This window comes from Schistocerca americana, chromosome 3, assembly GCF_021461395.2.
Source record: "Schistocerca americana isolate TAMUIC-IGC-003095 chromosome 3, iqSchAmer2.1, whole genome shotgun sequence".
In the NCBI taxonomy this organism is placed as follows: domain Eukaryota; kingdom Metazoa; phylum Arthropoda; class Insecta; order Orthoptera; family Acrididae; genus Schistocerca; species Schistocerca americana.
This window is the reverse complement of record NC_060121.1, coordinates 588,890,077-588,902,547: the sequence shown is the minus strand read 5'-3', so window position 1 is coordinate 588,902,547 and position 12,471 is coordinate 588,890,077. Positions and strand designations below refer to the sequence as shown.

Genomic DNA, 12,471 nt, shown 5'->3' with positions numbered 1-12,471 from the left:
GACAAGAACTGGCCGAGATCCTGGGAAACTGGTGATCAACAGCATGTGGGCCTCGCCAGCCTGGGGGCTCAGGTAGTTCACCTGAGCACCTCCGTAATTACGATTATGCTGTATGTGGACGCTATACTGCTGATGAAAAGGGTCGCCATCAGCAGTGGCGGCGCCGCCTCCACGTGGTTCCCTGTGGGCACCCAAAAGGGTCCCTAAAGGCGCTCTTCAGATGGAAGGTCCATTCCCCCACAAAGGGGGTAGTTTTTCCAAGCTGGTTTCCTTCGTTGTGACGTAGTTGGGTAGTGGATGCATGGGTTGGACTTGAAGGGAGTATGAGCGGAAGCTCGGGGATCCCTGATGATAATCCACCTCTGGCAAGGGGAAACCCAAACCAGAGCAGCCATGTATGATACTGTCCCTATACATGAGCTGCGAGCTGTCTGCGCCTTAACCTAACCCATACTGCGCCTTAACCTAACCCATACTGCGCCTGAACCTAACCCATACTGCGCCTTAACCTAACCCATATTGCGCCTTAACCTAACCCATACTGCGCCGTGACGTAACCCACGTTGGGCCTTAACCTGCACTGTAATTGTCATACGACGCGTTAAATTAGTGTAGTGTTGCCTAACTGCAACCCCCGCAATATAGTTTGCTACTCGCACTGCCCGGTCCCCAGTGTATCGCTTCATGTTAAACACCTTGCAGCTATACACTGTAATGTGGATGGCAGCAGGACGTACATGCTCAATGCCCTTCGCAGTTGTTCATTGGCATTCGCATGGCGAAGCACTTAGCCTACGCTGTGGTACGGCCTGTGTCAACTGTCCGCTGATGTTGTACGTCCAAATCACACACTGTACTGCACATTGGTCCTCATGTACTGAATGATACATCGTGGTACATGTGACCGTACAACGACTGCGCCAACAACGGCGAACCATGCGGTCCAAATGTTGTGCACTCAGCTACGTGTCATCTCCCTATAAGAGCTGGATTGCAGTGTGGTATGCCCTGGATGGCGATCAGCATGAGCCGTCTGTTGATGTAGTGGCGCGTGTTGTCAGACGTAGTCGTCTCTTCTCACACACCGTGATAGCATGGTGCACTGCGTTCCACATCTGCGACATGCGACAGAGGCCGGTTGACAGTCGTTCGCGCAATGGACATCGCATATGTACGGGGGCCACCTTCCACGTGTTCTCTAAGCGTGCACATGTTGTTGCGTGTATGTGGGCAGACATAGTGTGTCGTGACACCTGACACAGGCATGCAACAATCGTTGAATTTGCAAATGGCGATGGACGTCTACGTTTGCTCGTGACGTTACGCAAATGAACAACTGGTAAACCGTTGTGGTGCGGTTGTTCTCGCTAGAGGTGAATCAGTGATGGCGACGATCGGTTGAGCTACCAACCGGTTGTTTCAGCGATACCCACCATGCCCACGAACGTGAATGGCATCTGGGTGTGAAGCGATACGCGGCGGTGGCTGGGTGGGACCGTCCCCGGCCGGTGAGGGGGGGCCTCCCGGTGTGCTGGCCGCGCGGTGCGTGGGCGCACGCGCTACAGCCGGCTGGTGGGGGCGGCCAGTGGCAGGCGCGCCGGCCGACGCACCGGCGCACCCTGCACGCGGCGCCGTGCGGCCAAAGTAGGTCCTCGCGGGCCCGGTGCGAAGCGCGGTGGACATCTGCAGTGTGCTGGTCCGATTGAGGACTGTGTGCGCTGAGGATGCGCCGCCGCCCGGCGCTCGGCGCCGCGACGCCGTCTGCTGCTCGGTCGCCTCAGCGGTTCTCGCAGGTGGTTTGTATCGCAGCTGTGCGGACGTGTTGGCGCGTGCGCTGTGCTGGGAGAGTTCGCTTCAGCACCCAAGTGGGGCTTTTGTCTTTCTGTGGCGCTGGCGTTGGAGCTGCCGGTCACCGTAGGTGGCGCGTGTTGTCTCCCGGCGGCAATGCCACGACAGCACGCTCCCGGGCCTCTGTCGGCAGCGGCAAGCTCAGTTGGGAGCACGGGTGGTCGCACCTAAAGCGTCTACTCGCCAAACTCCGGGCGATTGCGCCTCTCTCGAACCCGACCAAGTACTTAGGACGGCGCTGCACGCCGCCGGGACCTGAGAGGGTTTCGAGGTGTATTGTGCAGGGGAGCTCAGCCTCCTCCTGTTTGCAGAATAATTGAGCGGACGCTTGCGTGTTCGCGCGGGCCCCCGTGACACACTCCCGGGCGGCCGGCTGCTCAGCTCTAGTTGACGCAGCTCCCTGGTTGATCCTGCCAGTAGTCATATGCTTGTCTCAAAGATTAAGCCATGCATGTCTCAGTACAAGCCGCATTAAGGTGAAACCGCGAATGGCTCATTAAATCAGTTATGGTTCCTTAGATCGTACCCACGTTACTTGGATAACTGTGGTAATTCTAGAGCTAATACATGCAAAATTTACCATTCAATTAGCGAGACTAGAGCAGCCGACTACCCTGACCACTGCCTTAAGACACGTGGTCCGGGTGGGACACGAAAATGGTAGGAGAGTCACCTTCTCGGTAATGGAGGCCGTAGACAGAATCCAGCTAAAGTCAGTGAATCTCCCCACTGACTACGGAGCCCTGCGGGACTTACTCAAGAAACTTTTTGAAAGACGCGGGGAAAAGTTTGACTTGGACGACATTTACGTACAAGCAGTTTTAGCAAATGGACGTATCATGTTTGACTGGAATAAGACCTGGCCAAATGACAGAATACATACATATTCTCCATAATAACTAGATGACAAAAATCACCATTGGACAACTAAACGCCCACAACAGTAGACTAGTGATGCAGGAGCCACGTAAGGAAGTGGAGGAGAGGAGACTGGATCTGATCTGTCTGCAAGAGCCATACTCCCTAAACGGGAAATTAGTATTCACAGCCGCGACATGGCAAGTTATAAGTAGTGGAGAAAACCCAAAATCGGCAATAATTATAACTAATAGAATTATGAGAGCCATAGTTCTCACACAATTCTCATCCAGCCACTGCAACGTCGTGGAGCTGCAAACTCCATCTGGCACCATCGTCCTTATCAATATGTATTTTCAGTATGCTGACGAAATCGAAATACATTTAGCACATCTTACCACAGTCATCACCGCGTTGCGGGGGTGAAAAGTAATTATAACTGCCGATATAAATGCTAAATCCCCCCTATGGTACAGCGGCACCAGGGACTCAAATGGAGAGAAGGCAGAGGAGGCTATTATGGCCTTGCAGCTGGTGGTAGTAAATAGACCTGGAAATCCTCCGACTTATGTGGTGGGAGGTGGCCAGGGCACAAACATTGACGTGACCCTGGCTACGCCCAACACGGTGCCCCTAATTCAGCAGTGGGAAGTGATAGAGAATGCTACCACCAGTGACCATAATCTTATCTCTTTCAGTGTGGGAAACAGGGAGAGTCGCTGGGCCATGGTGTGGGAGGTGCAATATAACTATAAAAGAGCCGACTGGGAGAAACTTGCCAGGGAGTGCGACATTCCTGCACTACCAGAAGGTGACGGACTTTTGGACATCGACATTGACAAAAGAGCTGAAGAACTGACTACAGCAATAACTCGAACAGTGAAGGCTAGCAGCCTCTCCGTCACCATGGTCAGCCGAATTGGAGGAGATGCGTCGGTCTGTCAGAAGGCTCAGGAGGTACTACCAGCGCAGTGTCGTCTGGCTTGAGAGACAAAGATGGCTGCAACTGTACCGAGAAGCAAAAGAAAATTTCCACAAACACTTACGAGAAGTACGATCCAAAAGTTGGGAACACTTTGTTCTAAACCAACTTGCTCTCGATCCTTGGGGAATTCCCTACAAGCTTGTCTGAGAAAAAATCCGCTCTCCGATGGAGCTCTCAACCGTCAGGTGTGGGGACTGGATGACAGAATCTTGGCAGGAAACTGCCGAGGTTCTTCTCCAGTCCCTGCTGCCTGATGATACAGCGGAGGGAGAGACAAATGAACAACGGCAGCTGCGAGAGCACTATAGAAGCAATATATATGGAAATGATACGGCAGTCTACCCATTCTCTGAAGAGGAGGTAGCTGCCCACATAAAAACCCTGAAGATAGGGAAAGCTCCCGGGCCGGATGGCATTGTGGCGGAGGTGGTGCAATTCCTGGCTCCCCAGATAGTCGCCCCTCTAACTTACCTATACAACGAATGTCTGAGGCAGCAAAAGTTCCCTCAAATTTGGAAAAGGGCAAATGTAGTTATCATCAAAAAAGGAGCCGATAAAGACCCAGCAGAAACAAAATCGTACCGGCCAATCTGCCTGCTTGATCTGCTTGGGAAGGTTCTGGAGAGACTGGTAGCTGACAGACTGGCTGCGCACCGAGTGCTGTGCGGGATGAGCAGCAGGCAATTCGGCTTTAGGCCGGGGCGTTCGGCATCTGATGCAATCGCCCTGGCGGCTGAGGTCTGTGGCTCTACCCCGTACAAGTACGTTGTCGGCATCATGGTGGACATAAGTGGCGCCTTCGACAACCTGTGGTGGCCTTCGCTCTTCTCCTGTTTACGGGAGAAGGAGTGTCCAGGGCCGCTATATGGGTGTCTGAGGAGCTATTGTGAGGACCGGGAGGTCTGGTTATCATCCCCCAGCACAAGGGTAAGAAAAACAATCACGAAGGGATGTCCCCAGGGCTGCGTGCTAGGTCCCCTGTTCTGGGACATCCACATGGAACCTTTATTGGATAAATTACAGCAAACTAATGAAGTGCTGGAGGTGATAGCCTACGCAGATGACCTCCTTCTACTGGTTGGCGGTCGAAGCCGAGAAGACATTGAGCCTAAGATAGAACGAGCAATACAAACATTACAACATCGGTGCCAGAATACTAAAATGACAATTTCACCGACTAAATCATCGTACCTCCTTCTAAAGGGACAGCTAGTAAGAAATCCAACTGTCAGGATAGAGGGCTTACCTGTTCTTAGGCGACGAGAGACTCGGTACCTGGGTATCATCATTGATGAGAAGTGGTCATTTGGCAGACACATTGAAACCGTAACACAAAGAGCTTTACAAGTACTCAATAACCTCATCTCCATTGGACACAAACGCTTCCACCTTCCACCACATCTCATCAAACTATATCATAACAGCATACTCACCTCCATAGTGGGTTACGGTTCAGGAGTCTGGGCACACAGGCTCACGAGGTTGGTGCGTGCCACGACAGTGAGAAGAGTGCAGAGGAATATGGTTATGAGATCAATGGGGGCTTGTAGGACTACACCAGGAGGAGCCCTGTTAGTCATAATGGGACTCTGCCCACTAGATATCAAAATTCGGGAGCAGGCCGCCTGGTACTGGGCAAAAAAGGGGAACTTGGACAAGATAGAGGAAATTCTATGGAGTAGGACCGACAACAAAGTTGAGATCAGATTAAAAGGGGAACAGCTATGGCAACTTTAATGGGCAAGTGAAGAAACAGGACGTAGGACCTTCGAATTACTGCCAGACGTCAGGGAAAGAATAGAAATGACTTATTTTGAACCAACCAGGGGACTCATCCATTTTCTCACTGGACATGGACCCTATTCGACATATCTATGTCGATTTGGGAAAAAGGCGACACCTACGTGTGACTGTGGTGCTCCGGAAGGCACTCCTGACCATGTGGTCTACGAGTGCCCACTCTTCAATGATGTGGCCTCAGAGTTACGCGAACAACTACCTCATAATAACACATATAGACTGCTAAGACATCAAGACACCTTTCGGACCATTAACAAACTGGCTAACGCGGTTTCACAAAAAGTCTTAAAGGACTACCTGAATGAACCACACTAACACATGATTAGGAATCTATTAAATCACTGATCAAGACAGCACCTTATTCCCAATCCGCCCGGGCACGGAAAGGTCGACTCTTCAGTCTAGAATCCGCCGAGCCCCGGGATTAGGGGGAATGGGGAGCAACCCCACCGATCCAGACAACGCACCCAACTGTGACATTAGGTTAATTGTAGTTGTAGAACTTAGTTTATAGATACTTTTAGGAACCTGCAGCGACCAACTCCATGGCCTGCCCAGTGTCAGGGGCACGCCCATTGGGGTTAGCTCAATGGGCAAGGACTAATAGTAGGTTTATACTATTAGCTGACACCTTTGTAACGCTGCAGGCTTAGTGACTAGTACATAGTTAGTTTAGTTAGGTCACATATAGTCCATTATTAACATACTAACTGCCCATTGTAGTTTCCAATGTACTTTGCTATTTGCTACTAACTAAGTACTAACTTATATTTAGAAAGCTGCAATTGTATTGTATAAATGTATGAGATCTTCGGCCCACTAATCAATTAAGGCAGTGGGCTACACTGTATAAATAATACGATATGGAAAATAAAGTTTTTTTTAAAAAAAAAAAAAAAAAAACAGAGTCCCGACAAGAGATGGAAGGGACGCTTTTATTAGATCAAAACCAATCGGTCGGCTCGGCCGGTCCGTTTGCCTTGGTGACTCTGAATAACTTTGGGCTGATCGCACGGTCCTCGTACCGGCGACACATCTTTCAAATGTCTGCCTTATCAACTGTCGATGGTAGGTTCTGCGCCTACCATGGTTGTAACGGGTAACGGGGAGTCAGGGTTCGATTCCGGAGAGGGAGCCTGAGAAACGGCTACCACATCCAAGGAAGGCAGCAGGCGCGCAAATTACCCACTCCCGGCACGGGGAGGTAGTGACGAAAAATAACGATACGGGACTCATCCGAGGCCCCGTAATCGGAATGAGTACACTTTAAATCCTTTAACGAGTATCTATTGGAGGGCAAGTCTGGTGCCAGCAGCCACGGTAATTCCAGCTCCAATAGAGTATATTAAAGTTGTTGCGGTTAAAAAGCTCGTAGTTGGATTTGTGTCCCACGCTGTTGGTTCACCGCCCGTCGGTGTTTAACTGGCATGTATCGTGGGACGTCCTGCCGGTGGGGCGAGCCGAAGGCGTGCGATCCGCCTCGTGCGTGCTCGTGCGTCCCGAGGCGGACCCCGTTGCAATCCTACCAGGGTGCTCTTGAGTGAGTGTCTCGATTGGCCGGAACGTTTACTTTGAACAAATTAGAGTGCTTAAAGCAGGCAAGCCCGCCTGAATACTGTGTGCATGGAATAATGGAATAGGACCTCGGTTCTATTTTGTTGGTTTTCGGAACCCGAGGTAATGATTAATAGGGACAGGCGGGGGCATTCGTATTGCGACGTTAGAGGTGAAATTCTTGGATCGTCGCAAGACGAACAGAAGCGAAAGCATTTGCCAAGTATGTTTTCATTAATCAAGAACGAAAGTTAGAGGTTCGAAGGCGATCAGATACCGCCCTAGTTCTAACCATAAACGATGCCAGCCAGCGATCCGCCGCAGTTCCTCCGATGACTCGGCGGGCAGCCTCCGGGAAACCAAAGCTTTTGGGTTCCGGGGGGAAGTATGGTTGCAAAGCTGAAACTTAAAGGAATTGATGGAAGGGCACCACCAGGAGTGGAGCCTGTGGCTTAATTTGACGCAACACGGGAAACCTCACCAGGCCCGGACACCGGAAGGATTGACAGATTGATAGCTCTTTCTTGATTCGGTGGGTGGTGGTGCATGGCCGTTCTTAGTTGGTGGAGCGATTTGTCTGGTTAATTCCGATAACGAACGAGACTCTAGCCTGCTAACTAGTCGCGTGACATCCTTCGTGCTGTCAGCGATTACTTTTCTTCTTAGAGGGACAGGCGGCTTCTAGCCGCACGAGATTGAGCAATAACAGGTCTGTGATGCCCTTAGATGTTCTGGGCGGCACGCGCGCTACACTGAAGGAATCAGAGTGTCTTCCTAGGCCGAAAGGTCGGGGTAACCCGCTGAACCTCCTTGGTGCTAGGGATTGGGGCTTGCAATTGTTCCCCATGAACGAGGAATTCCCAGTAAGCGCGAGTCATAAGCTCGCGTTGATTACGTCCCTGCCCTTTGTACACACCGCCCGTCGCTACTACCGATTGAATGATTTAGTGAGGTCTTCGGACTGGTACACGGCATTGACTCTGTCGTTGCCGATGCTACCGGAAAGATGACCAAACTTGATCATTTAGAGGAAGTAAAAGTCGTAACAAGGTTTCCGTAGGTGAACCTGCGGAAGGATCATTACCGACTAGACTGCATGTCTTTCGATGTGCGTGTCGTGTCGCGCAACACGCTACCTGTACGGCTCGCAGTAGCCGTGCGCCGCGTGCGGAACCACGCGTGCTTCTCAAAACTAACGGCAATGTTGTGTGGTACGAGCGCTGAAGCGCTGGAGCAGCTGGCCTGCGGCACCTGGCGCCTGGCGCCGGTTTTGAATGACTTTCGCCCGACTGCCTGTCCGCTCCGGTGTGGAGCCGTACGACGCCCATCGGCCGTGAGGCCGTTGGACACAGAACGCTTGGAACAGGGGCCGCCACACGTCTCAGTCCCGCCTATGCAACTGTCTTGAAAGAGACAGTGGAAACTAAGAAAACATCACCCAGGACGGTGGATCACTCGGCTCGTGGGTCGATGAAGAACGCAGCAAATTGCGCGTCGACATGTGAACAGCAGGACACATGAACATCGACATTTCGAACGCACATTGCGGTCCATGGATTCCGTTCCCGGGCCACGTCTGGCTGAGGGTCGGCTACGTATACTGAAGCGCGCGGCGTTTGCCCCGCTTCGCAGACCTGCGAGTGTCGCGGCCGCCTGTGGGGCCGACCGCGTCTCCTTAAACGTGCGATGCGCGCCCGTCGCCTGGCGGTTCGCATACCGGTACTTACTCGGTAGCGTGCATAGCCGGCTGGCGGTGTGGCGTGAGACACCTCGTACAACGACCTCAGAGTAGGCGAGACTACCCGCTGAATTTAAGCATATTACTAAGCGGAGGAAAAGAAACTAACAAGGATTCCCCCAGTAGCGGCGAGCGAACAGGGAAGAGTCCAGCACCGAACCCCGCAGGCTGCCGCCTGTCGTGGCATGTGGTGTTTCGGAGGGTCCACTACCCCGACGCCTCGCGCCGAGCCCAAGTCCAACTTGAATGAGGCCACGGCCCGTAGAGGGTGCCAGGCCTGTAGCGGCCGGTGCGAGCGTCGGCGGGACCACTCCTTCGAGTCGGGTTGCTTGAGAGTGCAGCTCCAAGTGGGTGGTAAACTCCATCTGAGACTTAATATGACCACGAGACCGATAGCGAACAAGTACCGTGAGGGAAAGTTGAAAAGAACTTTGAAGAGAGAGTTCAAAAGTACGTGAAACCGTTCTGGGGTAAACGTGAGAAGTCCGAAAGGTCGAACGGGTGAGATTCACGCCCATCCGGCCACTGCCCTCCGCACTCGGCAGATGGGGCCGGCCGCCCGCGCGGAGCAATCCGCGGCGGGGTCGTGTCCGGTTGCCTTTCCACTCGCCGCGGGGTGGGCCCGTTCCGGTGTGTGGTGGGCCGCACTTCTCCCCTAGTAGGACGTCGCGACCCGCTGGGTGCCGGCCTACGGCCCGGGTGCGCAGCCTGTCCTTCCACGGGCCTCGGTTCGCGTCTGTTGGGCAGAGGCCCGGTGTCCTGGCTGGCTGCCCGGCGGTGTATCTGGAGGAGTCGATTCGCCCCTTTGGGCGCTCGGGCTCCCGGCAAGCGCGCGCGGTTCTTCCCGGATGACGGACCTACCTGGCCCAGCCCCGGACCCGCGCCGCTGTTGGCTCGGGATGCTCTCAGGCGGAATAATCGCTCCCGTCAGCGGCGCTTCAGCTTTGGACAATTTCACGACCCGTTTTGAAACACGGACCAAGGAGTCTAACATGTGCGCGAGTCGTTGGGCTGTACGAAACCTAAAGGCGTAATGAAAGTGAAGGTCTCGCCTTGTGCGGGCCGAGGGAGGATGGGGCTTCCCCGCCCTTCACGGGGCGGCGGCCTCCGCACTCCCGGGGCGTCTCGTCCTCATTGCGAGGTGAGGCGCACCTAGAGCGTACACGTTGGGACCTGAAAGATGGTGAACTATGCCTGGCCAGGACGAAGTCAGGGGAAACCCTGATGGAGGTCCGTAGCGATTCTGACGTGCAAATCGATCGTCGGAGCTGGGTATAGGGGCGAAAGACTAATCGAACCATCTAGTAGCTGGTTCCCTCCGAAGTTTCCCTCAGGATAGCTGGTGCTCATACGAGTCTCATCCGGTAAAGCGAATGATTAGAGGCCTTGGGGCCGAAACGACCTCAACCTATTCTCAAACTTTAAATGGGTGAGATCTCCGGCTTGCTTGATATGCTGAAGCCGCGAGCAAACGACTCGGATCGGAGTGCCAAGTGGGCCACTTTTGGTAAGCAGAACTGGCGCTGTGGGATGAACCAAACGCCGAGTTAAGGCGCCCGACTCGACGCTCATGGGAAACCATGAAAGGCGTTGGTTGCTTAAGACAGCAGGACGGTGGCCATGGAAGTCGGAATCCGCTAAGGAGTGTGTAACAACTCACCTGCCGAAGCAACTAGCCCTGAAAATGGATGGCGCTGAAGCGTCGTGCCTATTCTCGGCCGTCAGTCTGGCAGTCATGGCCGGTCCTTGCGGCCGGCCGCGAAGCCCTGACGAGTAGGATGGTCGCGGCGGTGGGCGCAGAAGGGTCTGGGCGTGAGCCTGCCTGGAGCCGCCGTCGGTGCAGATCTTGGTGGTAGTAGCAAATACTCCAGCGAGGTCCTGGAGGGCTGACGCGGAGAAGGGTTTCGTGTGAACAGCCGTTGCACACGAGTCAGTCGATCCTAAGCCCTAGGAGAAATCCGATGTTGATGGGGGCCGTCATAGCATGATGCACTTTGTGCTGGCCCCCATTGGGCGAAAGGGAATCCGGTTCCTACTCCGGAACCCGGCAGCGGAACCGATACAAGTCGGGCCCCTCTTTTAGAGATGCTTGTCGGGGTAACCCAAAAGGACCCGGAGACGCCGTCGGGAGATCGGGGAAGAGTTTTCTTTTCTGTATGAGCGTTCGAGTTGCCTGGAATCCTCTAGCAGGGAGATAGGGTTTGGAACGCGAAGAGCACTGCAGTTGCGGCGGTGTCCCGATCTTCCCCTCGGACCTTGAAAATCCAGGAGAGGGCCACGTGGAGGTGTCGCGCCGGTTCGTACCCATATCCGCAGCAGGTCTCCAAGGTGAAGAGCCTCTTGTCGATAGAATAATGTAGGTAAGGGAAGTCGGCAAATTGGATCCGTAACTTCGGGATAAGGATTGGCTCTGAGGATCGGGGCGTGTCGGGCTTGGTCGGGAAGTGGGTCAGCGCTAACGTGCCGGGCCTGGGCGAGGTGAGTGCCGTAGGGGTGCCGGTAAGTGCGGGCGTTTAGCGCGGGCGTGGTCTGCTCTCGCCGTTGGTTGGCCTCGTGCTGGCCGGCGGTGCAGGATGCGCGCGCCTGCGCGGCGTTCGCGCCCCGGTGCTTCAACCTGCGTGCAGGATCCGAGCTCGGTCCCATGCCTTGGCCTCCCACGGATCTTCCTTGCTGCGAGGCCGCGTCCGCCTTAGCGTGCTCCTCCGGGGGCGCGCGGGTGCGTGGATTCTCTTCGGCCGCCATTCAACGATCAACTCAGAACTGGCACGGACTGGGCGAATCTGACTGTCTAATTAAAACAAAGCATTGCGATGGCCCTAGCGGGTGTTGACGCGATGTGATTTCTGCCCAGTGCTCTGAATGTCAACGTGAAGAAATTCAAGCAAGCGTGGGTAAACGGCGGGAGTAACTATGACTCTCCAAATGCTCACATGATGCGTCATATACGGATCCTCTCGGTCCACTCCTTAGCATCCTAGTGGTGTTGGTTGGATGATGGTTCGCTTAGCCTCTCGGTGGGAAATCCTAGCTCTGGCCTTCACGTGACGGGGGTCGTGAGAGGTTCTGAGGAAGGTTATGCCTTGGCATAAGTCTCCCAAAGTTCCTCGACCGACAGAGCAGGGTGTGTGTAGGGCATGGGGGTTGCCTCCCCTCGTGCCTTTGCTCCAGCTGTCCCAACAACAAGAAGTAAACGTGGTACCAGGCCTCCCACTGGAGCGCCTGTGCCAGCTGATGAGCCACCCAGCCGGCCAACCGATGCGGGTCGAGCGCCGCTCCCCATTGTCCGCCCTGATTGCTCACGGTCTTTTTCCACCAAGACTGGGCTCGGTGTTCACCGGCGCCATGCTCATCCATCTGCAGTCAACGCGGAGATACAGACGGTGAGGAAGAAGGCCAGGTGGTCTGAAGAAGAACTCTTGCGTTTGGCCCATGCCGAAGCAACCCTGACCATCCACGGTTGCAAGTTCTTTAACCAGGAGCTCGCCAAGGCCTTTCCTGCTCGAACGCTGGAGTCCATCAAGTGCCAGCGTAGGGCGAAGTCCTATCGGGACATGGTGGCAAGGTTTGTCGCCGAGCTCCCCAGTAGTGCTCATGGTTCTCATGATGCTGCGGCTGAGCCTGGTGACGGATCCCCTGTATCACACGTTCCACCTCAGGGGGATAGCGTTGACCTTGCCATCTGGTCCTT

The 12,471-nt window shown here is 54.2% G+C and overlaps 1 non-coding gene across 1 annotated transcript; it reads left to right on the top strand.

Moving 5' to 3' along the window:
* Positions 1–8,480: 8,480 nt before the first annotated feature.
* On the top strand, positions 8,481–8,635 carry LOC124608197. Its single transcript, XR_006978888.1, has one exon. It is a non-coding gene; the product is annotated as a 5.8S ribosomal RNA (ribosomal RNA).
* The last annotated feature ends 3,836 nt before the right edge of the window (positions 8,636–12,471 follow it).